General features: G+C 32.0%; 1 long non-coding RNA gene across 1 annotated transcript; it reads right to left on the bottom strand.

Annotated features, from left to right (window-relative positions):
- Window positions 1-5,473: 5,473 nt before the first annotated feature.
- On the bottom strand, window positions 5,474-8,961 carry LOC141667779 (uncharacterized). Its single transcript, XR_012552771.1, has 3 exons — window positions 8,632-8,961; window positions 6,651-6,734; window positions 5,474-6,037 (listed from the first exon to the last, which is right to left on the bottom strand). It is a non-coding gene; the product is annotated as an uncharacterized LOC141667779 (long non-coding RNA).
- Between the last annotated feature and the right edge of the window lie 453 nt (window positions 8,962-9,414).

Genomic DNA, 9,414 nt, shown 5'->3' with positions numbered 1-9,414 from the left:
AGTAGACGCGTCCTGAAAGCTTAGACGCGTCTTCAATTTCACAACACAGTACCGAGTTGGACCATAACTAGCCCGCATTTGACCTGAGTTAATCCAATGCCAAATTTTGGGTATAACATTCTGCTTTCTTCATTTCTTTTTAATTAGTTGATTGCATGAATTCCTCTCTGATATACAAGTTCTGTATTGTCTATAAATCTTATACATGAAGAATTAGGTTTACTTTTAGGCCCTTGATGTACTAAATTCTTCTCATAGTTCAGTTATATTTTTCCCTCTAATTTGGCTTTAGGCATCACTGTTGGTAATTACCTAAACTTAACTCTGCACATATCTATCTAAACTTACAGGAGCACTTCTGTAAGTATCTTGCATAGTTTTAACCTTCTGCAGTTATGATCCTAATATAGGGTCTAAATTATTTGCTAACAATAATAACTGACATGATTATTTTCTTATTTGAGTATGTCTCTCCAGCCAACCTTCGTCTGGCCTGCACAGGAATTATGTCTAGCTAGGAAATATCTCTACTTGGAGCCATTTGAATAAATGTATGATATTTTTATTTCTGGAAGTAATGTTGACACACTCAACTCTTGTTATGTACTTCAACTTATGTATACTAGTACTAAGTTATATAGTACTTTACATTGTTAGTAGTTTGTAAGTAAAACGGGTAATAATGTATGGATCAAATCACAAAGCAATTTCAAATGATATTATTGCAACTGCCAAAGTGAATATACAAAGTGTCATCTCTGCATGTCTGATACACGAGACCTGCTATAACAATTTATACACATATTTCCATTTTCATAATCAATTTATTACTAGTCAAAATGATCTACTTAGAATACATAGTTTTATGGTTTATCATTTGCATCCTTTTAATTTTAGAAATCTCAAATGGTATCCTCATCATCAAGTGGAAAATATCTCGGAGGAGGAAATAATAGGACCTGAACATTGGTTGAAGAAAAGGTTGTGATAGATTCTTATTATCTAATAATTGCGGATGGTTACAAGTTAGATAATGGGCAATACAAAATTGGCTATCTACTCGAGTTGGAAAATAATATGATCAAACTCATTCCAGGTACTGACTTGCATGAAAAACCACATATAAAGTCTAAAATAAAGTCGTGGAAAAAATTATGGGGTTCTGTCTATAGTACATTGGCGACTAGTGTTATTATTTGGAATGACTCTCATAAAATGCTGAGTATTGACGATGAAGATGTGTGGGATCAAATGTGCAATATGTGGTTATTCAGTAGTTATTTAGTGTTGCTTTGGAACAAACATATGTTATTGTGACGCTTAAATGCTATTTTCTTATAGAGAGTGTAATGCCTCCAAATCCGGGGTTTAGATCTGGGGGTTACTTGTTAATCACTAACATAATACAAATCTGTTTAATAATTATACAAACATATATCTAACCCCTTCAAATAATATCCAGGATCTTTGAGGTTAAAGAATGAGACAAGAAAAAACCACTACATTTATTACAAACCCCAATTCAAAATCTCATAAAACTCTTTTTATTACAAACCATCTATCTAACCCCTTCAAATAATATCCAGGATCTTTGAGGTTAAGGTATGAGACAAGAACAAACCACTACATTTATTACAAACCCCAATTCAAAATCTCATAAAACTCTCTTTATTACAAACCATCTATCTAAACATGTTTTTAAACTAAATTCATTTTATTCAATTACACACTACATATATCTACATTACACCTGCTCAGGAAGTTCAAAGCTCTCTTCTTTTATCGGGATTAGCACCCTTGGTACCAGAGGGTCCAGCTTCTTGACTCGCTTCTTTACCACTCGGGTACGACTGAGTTTCATTCTTTGCCTTAACTGAAAAAAAGTGAATAACAACAAAATAGGGTGAGCCATAATTGCTCAGCAAGTCCACAATATATATACAGTATTATAAGCTAAAAAATAAACCGGTAATCTGATTTCATGTGTAACTATATCTGCAAAGGATAATGAAGGTCTCTATCGGCGATTATCAATAAATTAGACTGAACACAATATCAACATTCGCACCCATATCCTACTGATCAGTCAGTACAGTGCAGATCTATACCTACCCGTATAGATCCATTCGGGTACTTAGGCTTTATGGCCCAAAATAGGGTTCCGGTCAACTCCTGGCCCATAGGATCCAGTTTATTCTTGGTCCTTATCATCACCATTCAATTCACAGATGAGCATCCAGAATGATCAGTATGCTTTAATGTATCCCAACATCAAAATATATCAGGATATAAATAATGTGTAATCTATTGAAATATGAATAGAGGATTCGACGTAATAAGAATAACTAGAAATCATAGTAAAAGTGTGATCAAAGAACTGTGATTGTGTATCAGGGTATAGGAATAGGATAGGAATCATCAATATTCATGGAGTCAAGAATTGGTATAAAATAAAGTAATTCACTATTCTGAATTTAGAATAAGGGTAAAACTTTTCTGATACGTGATCTATCTCAGGCCTACCACAGTTCTCTAACACTGGCTTGATCTGCCTTGCTGGATTCGTATCTATCAAGAAAATATACTCATTTAGTTGACTTATACGTTAATCGTATCTCAATCCGACTTCACGTAGCTCTTATCGTCTACCCGTAGGATTATAACTGACTCGTATAATGATTATCTAACAATGAAGACTGGACTGACCACAGAATTCACATAGCACATAAGTCAGATAGTCACTCTAGGCTTTAAAACATTTTTAGAATTGAAATTGGATCAATATTCGCATTACCGAACAATATCTGACTCGTTTCCTAATTTTTAGAATTTATTAGACTCGTATTTATAATTAATAGGGTCTATAAATAAATAAATATCGGAAGCTGACTCGTTCTGGAAGAAATTAAGATTCAAAACTATTTTTATTGAAAACAACTCATTTTTCTGAGTCTAAGGGCTTCCGTTTCGATTAAATCGGACAAACGGTTCAATTATTAATCAATAAATAAGAATAAATCAGTTTATTATTCAAAATAATTGAACCTCAAATATTTTTAAATAATTATTTAGGAAAAAACAGAATTAAAAAAGTTTTCCATAATTTTTGGAATTAAAATGAATTTAAAATAAATTATTCAAAAAAAACTGATTAATTATCAAAATAATTAATGAAATTAAATAAATAATAAATAAAAATAAATAAATAAGTAATTTTTGAATTTTGGAAAATATTTCAGATTTATTGATAAAATAAATCAATCAATTAATTAAAATAATTAATCATTTTATTTAAATAAATAAAACTGATTTTTAGAATTTATAAAAATAAAATAAAAATAATAATTCAATACTCCCTCCGTCCCAAATTATTTTTCCCATTTTGACTTTTTGTACTGTTCATGGTAAGCGATTGACTACTAATTTACGTCTAATCAAATATAATCATGAGTGATTTTGTTGGATTCGTATTTATGAGTATTTTAATATAATGAAGTTTTTATATTTAATACTGATACGATATTAAAGATATTAACAATTAAAACTGTGCATTGGCAAACGTGTCCAACACAAAGATGATACGTTTTTAGGGACGGAGGGAGTAACAGATTTTGAAAACAGGAATTGGGGTTTTCAGATCAAAACCGAGTTGGAAATCGGGTTCTGAGGAACACAATCGGGTCGCCAAGAACATCCTGACCCGCCGGATAATTTCCAGAATCCGGCGGTCGGCCGAACCTCCGGCGATCACGATTCAGGCCAAAATCAGTACCATTTTTACAGATTTTTTGCGAGGTTTCAATCCTAATTAACATCCTAAACAGATATCAATCGTTAATCGACCATAATAACCCCTGCACCTCATTTTCCGATTAAAATTAATTCAACTCCGCCTAAACTTCGATTTGGCTCAACTGTACATGAAATCACGAGGTTAATGTGCCAAAATAAAGATAATTTCATGTATAATCTAATCGCTAACCTCCTACCAACCTCAGCTTCCTCAAAATCAAAAACGAACTAATCAAAAATTGGGTATAAACCCTAAAGATCGAATCATGCTATACAGGAATCGTTTGATGAAATTAAATACATAAATCAACTGCAAATCATCATACAAAGCTATACCAACCATCAAATCAAGCTAATAACCCTGGAATCAAAAAGCCCTAATTCAAACATAAACCCTAGAAATATAAATTGAAAATATACGAATTAAAACATGAAATTGATGCAAGAAACTGATAGAACAGATCAAGAGCATCGATTTGAGTATTTGCATGATCAGATTTGGTGCTCAGAATCGATCAAAATCACGGTTTGATTGTTCAACCCAAATCCGGAAACTCGACTCGATTTGTAGAAAATTTTCTATTTTTCTGAATTTTTAGTAATTTAATTATAATTAATTAAAAAAAATTAGGCTATTTATAGTAGTAAAAATAATACTCCTAGTTAAAAGCCCTAATTATAACTCTTAATAAAATTAATTGGCCCTTAATTAATAATTTTTGAGTAATAATATTTAAATTTTTAATATTGAATATATACAATATATATGCTAAAATTTACAAAAAAATGTGAATAATTCAAAAATACAAAGAATTGAAATATTTGAAAGTCCCATAATTTTATAAAAATTAAAATATAATTTTTATGGGATTTTTAACACCCAAAGGGGCCCCAAAAAGTCATTTTTCGTGAAACGAGAAAATTCCTAAATTAATCGGATATTCTATTTATATCGATATGGTATAAGGCCATACTAGGAAACACATAAGGCCAATTATGTTATATGAAATATCAGCTAATAAAACAAAGTTTGGACCGTATAACTTTTGATATAAATGCATTTAACTTACAATAAAATACCCGAAAAATACCCAGAACTATACACAACACATACAACACGCAACAGCTAAGATTTTATGACTAATCACATTTAACAATATAATAAAACACATAATATTCTCTTATTATGATATTAAACAGTCATAATTTCCCAGTCCACTACGCCATAGATGGCTTTAACTAACACCAAAAATGTGTTGCTATTGAACCCTAAAAATGTTGCTATAGGCGAAAATGGGTCTATTACAACACTTTTTCAATGTTGGGTCTAAGGCCGTCACTATAGGTATCGAACCTTACACCAGTGTCAATCTATAGCAACATATTTAATATCAATTGCAACAGAATTTTCAGAGTATAGCAACACAAACATGGTGTTGCAATAGGTATACTAACTGACAAAAAATGGGCCCCACATGGGCATGACACGTGGCAGGACACGAGCAAAACACGTGGTTGGATCCCACTTGTGCGACCCACATGTAGTGCCCACATCATCTATGGCAACACACCTATTGCAACACCTTTAATGTTGCTAAAAAGAAATTTATATGCATAATTTAGCATCCTATTGCAACATACTAATAGGCTATTGCAACACCTGAACGGTAAAAAATTGAAATTTACTTTTCAAAGACTTGTTTCCCATAAATTCAACAAAATTCACAACCAATTCAATTCATTCAACCAGTTTTAACTACACATCAAACCATTACATTTGGTCCAACCAACAATTACAATCCATCACACCAAAACATAACTTAAGAAATACAAGTACTCTTGCTAAGAACTAAACTTGCAAGATAACGCAAAAAAAATCTTTGAAAATAACGTAGAAAAGAGATAACAAATGGTCTAAGTGCTACGACCACGGTAAGAGGGCTTATGTGTCTTGTCTAAACTATGGCAACTTCATCAGATAGCTTCCTGTTAAATTGTCAGACTCGTCGAGGTTGATCTTCCAAGAGCAGTAGGGAAAAAAATATCTAACAATGCATCAGATGTAAAATGCTACTTTATTTGGATAAAACTTATAGACCATGATGATGTGATGATGTGAAAGATCCTATTTAATTGTATTAAAAGGATATTTCATATCACAGGGAGTTTTATTCGAATGATGTAGCATCTTACATCTGATACAATGTGAGATTTTGTTTCTCGTCTTTTCACTCTCCATGCTGGCCTAAGTCAAAGAAATATATTCCATGCCAAAGAAACATCACAATTTACACAAACATAAGTACTATTCATAATATGCAATACAAGTATAACTATACAATTATATAAATGAAGTTTTTTTTTCTTTTTTACAATTAAAAAAATAAACTATTAATCTTGTTGTAGAGGTACAATTTATAGGTATCTAATCTTGTTGCAGGGGTACAATTTACTAGGGCAGTACCTTTGTCGTAATCGCGCTCCCATGGAGATTAATGTTCCTTACTAAAAAGAAAAGGGTTTAAAACTAATTGGTAGGCAACTTATTATTAAAAGGGTTAATCCTTAATATTTATAAGAGTTTGATGCTTCCTATGTACCAAAAAACATTCTCTGAAGAATACCCCATGCCCTGACTCAGCTATTAACAATTTTCTCAAAGACTTTGGAATTTTAAAATTATTCTAAAATGTGCACCTTCAAATTTGGATGGCCATGTTCAAGCAAGTCAAGTTTCTTCTTGAGCAGTATGTCATCTGGAGATAAATTTGGATGGTACTGATGTATACATGTTTATAGTGAACATGTTTATAAACTAAATTGCACCAGTTTGAGAAAAGTACGGGACAGTTTTGTACCTGGAGCACTGGGGTCAAGCGTACCAAATTGGAAACAGCTAACCGATCCATCATTTCCCCCAACTACAAAAAATCCAGTAGTGGCTGCATACAAGTGTTGCTAAACACATCAGACATGAACTGAATAAAAGTGAAATAAGCACTGCAAAATTAAACAAAGTTGTAAAAAATGCTTAAAAATGTAGTTTCAACTCAACAATCATAAAACTCAACAGGTTCATCTAGTGAAGGAAGGTTCGTTTATATAACAGAGGACATGAAGGGGTAATATGGTAAACTGGTTGATAAGTCTTCAAATTTAAATATTAATGATATAATTTTTTCAAATTTAACCCTGAAGATGGACCATGGCAGCTTTAAGCGTATATATAGGTAACATATCAGCAAAAGATGTGTAGGTATAGTATATATGTGTGTCAAGATAAGCATTCATAATTATAATTATTAAATGAGATTTCATCCTTCGTGTTGTAAGTTATATTTGTATATAAAGCAACAACAAGTTCTTAAAACTAGAGTATGGACTTCAAGTCATTTACACAAAAAATAGTCGTTAATGCACCTTTTGGGACAACCACATGCTTACAAACAAGAATAAGAACCTTACTGTTGTGGATGGCATATGGTATACATTCCATGACTAGTAAAAAGTGACCAAGACACTGTAATTAATCCAAGTAATTAATTGATCATGATATATGTGTGTAAAGTAGGGGCAATTTGTTCATGCCAAAGCTTCCACCTGAATGGGTATTCGGGTAATTCTTAAGCCAAATATTTACGCAAAATCGTAATAAAGCTTTAAATGTTCTTTTATCAGTTCTTGGTTACGTCTGTAAGTACCCCAATAACTTTAACAGCATATAAAATGTTGAATTCATGAAATATAAGAGGCACCTAGAACACAAAGCGACCACCTCAATAATTTTATATCTCTGTCATTGTCAGATCTAATAAACACAAAAGTTTATACACATGGATTGGTGGATACATGAAACTGAAAGTAAAGAGAATGATAGAATTCACTGGCTGAGAAAGGAAGGCGCATGTGATGAAACTGAACAAACATGATACTGATGTTCAGAATATGGTGGGTCTTTCAATCCTCAAATGTTAAAGTTTATGTAGATGAGATGAATGTACATACAAAAAATGAGGAAAAACAGAAGAAAAATTTTAAAAAAAAACATCAATAATAATAATTATAACAGTTATTAATCAAACAAAGTCTTTCTGAATAAAAGTCCTTAAAATCTCTAAAGTATGCTACTGCTAGACTACTAGTGAACTTCCACAAATTGTATGGTCCTAAATGTGGTCACACTTCAAGAATTACTTCAACCACCCAGACTCCCCTTCCACTCACCTTCGAAATCCCAAAAACCCAAAAACCCCCTGCTTCCTCCAACACAAGAAACCCAACCAAACACCAAAATTCCCACCCCACACCAGTACATACCCAGCAAAGTCCACCCAATGACGCCACCCTATCCTAATAGCACTACCCAGAAACAAAAACCCCCACCCAACACCACACACACACACACGCACACAGACCACACACACAGAGCCAAACACAACTCTAATAAAAGAACAAGGCACCCGCACTTCCAAACATTCCACCCAAATAAAAGCATCAACCAAGCAAAAACCCCAAGGACTAAACTCTTGAATCAAAACATCAAATAAAGAGTCCCTATCACAGACCCTTTCCCTTCCACCATCTTAAAAAACCATACCCCTCCATACCAAACAACACACCAACAAGTAACACACAGACGGGGATCTCCAGCCAAACCATATTCCCCTAGAGACACATAACACACCAGTAAAGATTCTATGAAAAACTCAAAGATCACAGCAGTCCCCTCCTCATTCGAACAAAAACACCACCATATGTTAAACACAAGCTAAAAAAGTAGCCCAACTTCACAAACACATAAAGCTAAAATATTAAAAGATACAGAAATTGTAAGTATACCTAGAAATCTTAATTGATACTTTATTGATTGTTCAACCTGTTGAATTCATCAGAATTGTTCATCTCCTCTTCATCATCTGAATCAACACCAAACTCAAACCTATGAGGCGAAAACATAGACCAAACCAAATACTGCTATCGCGAATAGATGAAGAAATATCTTCGAGCTGAGGCGGGTTTAGAGAGCGGCGCGTTGGATTTGTAAGAGATGAAGTTGTTAGGGTTAACTGGTTGGTGTAATTGAATAATTGATTCCCTTTTCTTTTGCCCAAAATTTCACTTCCCACTTTGTTAAAATTAAGCCGCTCAAACCCTAAATTTTAGCTGTCCAACAAAATTTCACACGGCCCGACCCATTTCTATATTTTAGTTTTTTAAATATCATAATATTTTATATGTATACATTATATTTATTAAAATTACAACTAAATTATTACTTTAAAATATTTTTAAATATTCAAACCTATTTTAAATAAAAAATTGGTTTAGTGATTTTAATTAAAATTGGTAGTGTTATTAAACTAATTATCAAAATCTATTCTCTTTTTTAAAATTTAACAAAATACTTTAATATTTATAATAATTTAATTATTTGGTGGACTTTTAATTTCTGAAAAACTCCATGAATAATTTTTATTCAAATAAATAATTTTTAAAGAAAAAATTAAAATTCTATTTTAAAATAAATTTAAATTCTATACATATTGCTTAAATTAATTTTAAAAAATTCATAGTTATTATAAACTGTTATTTTCTAAAAATAATGATTTAATGATTTCAATG

The sequence above is a fragment of the Apium graveolens genome, chromosome 6 (assembly GCF_009905375.1).
Source record: "Apium graveolens cultivar Ventura chromosome 6, ASM990537v1, whole genome shotgun sequence".
In the NCBI taxonomy this organism is placed as follows: domain Eukaryota; kingdom Viridiplantae; phylum Streptophyta; class Magnoliopsida; order Apiales; family Apiaceae; genus Apium; species Apium graveolens.
This window is presented reverse-complemented; position numbering and strand designations above follow the sequence as displayed.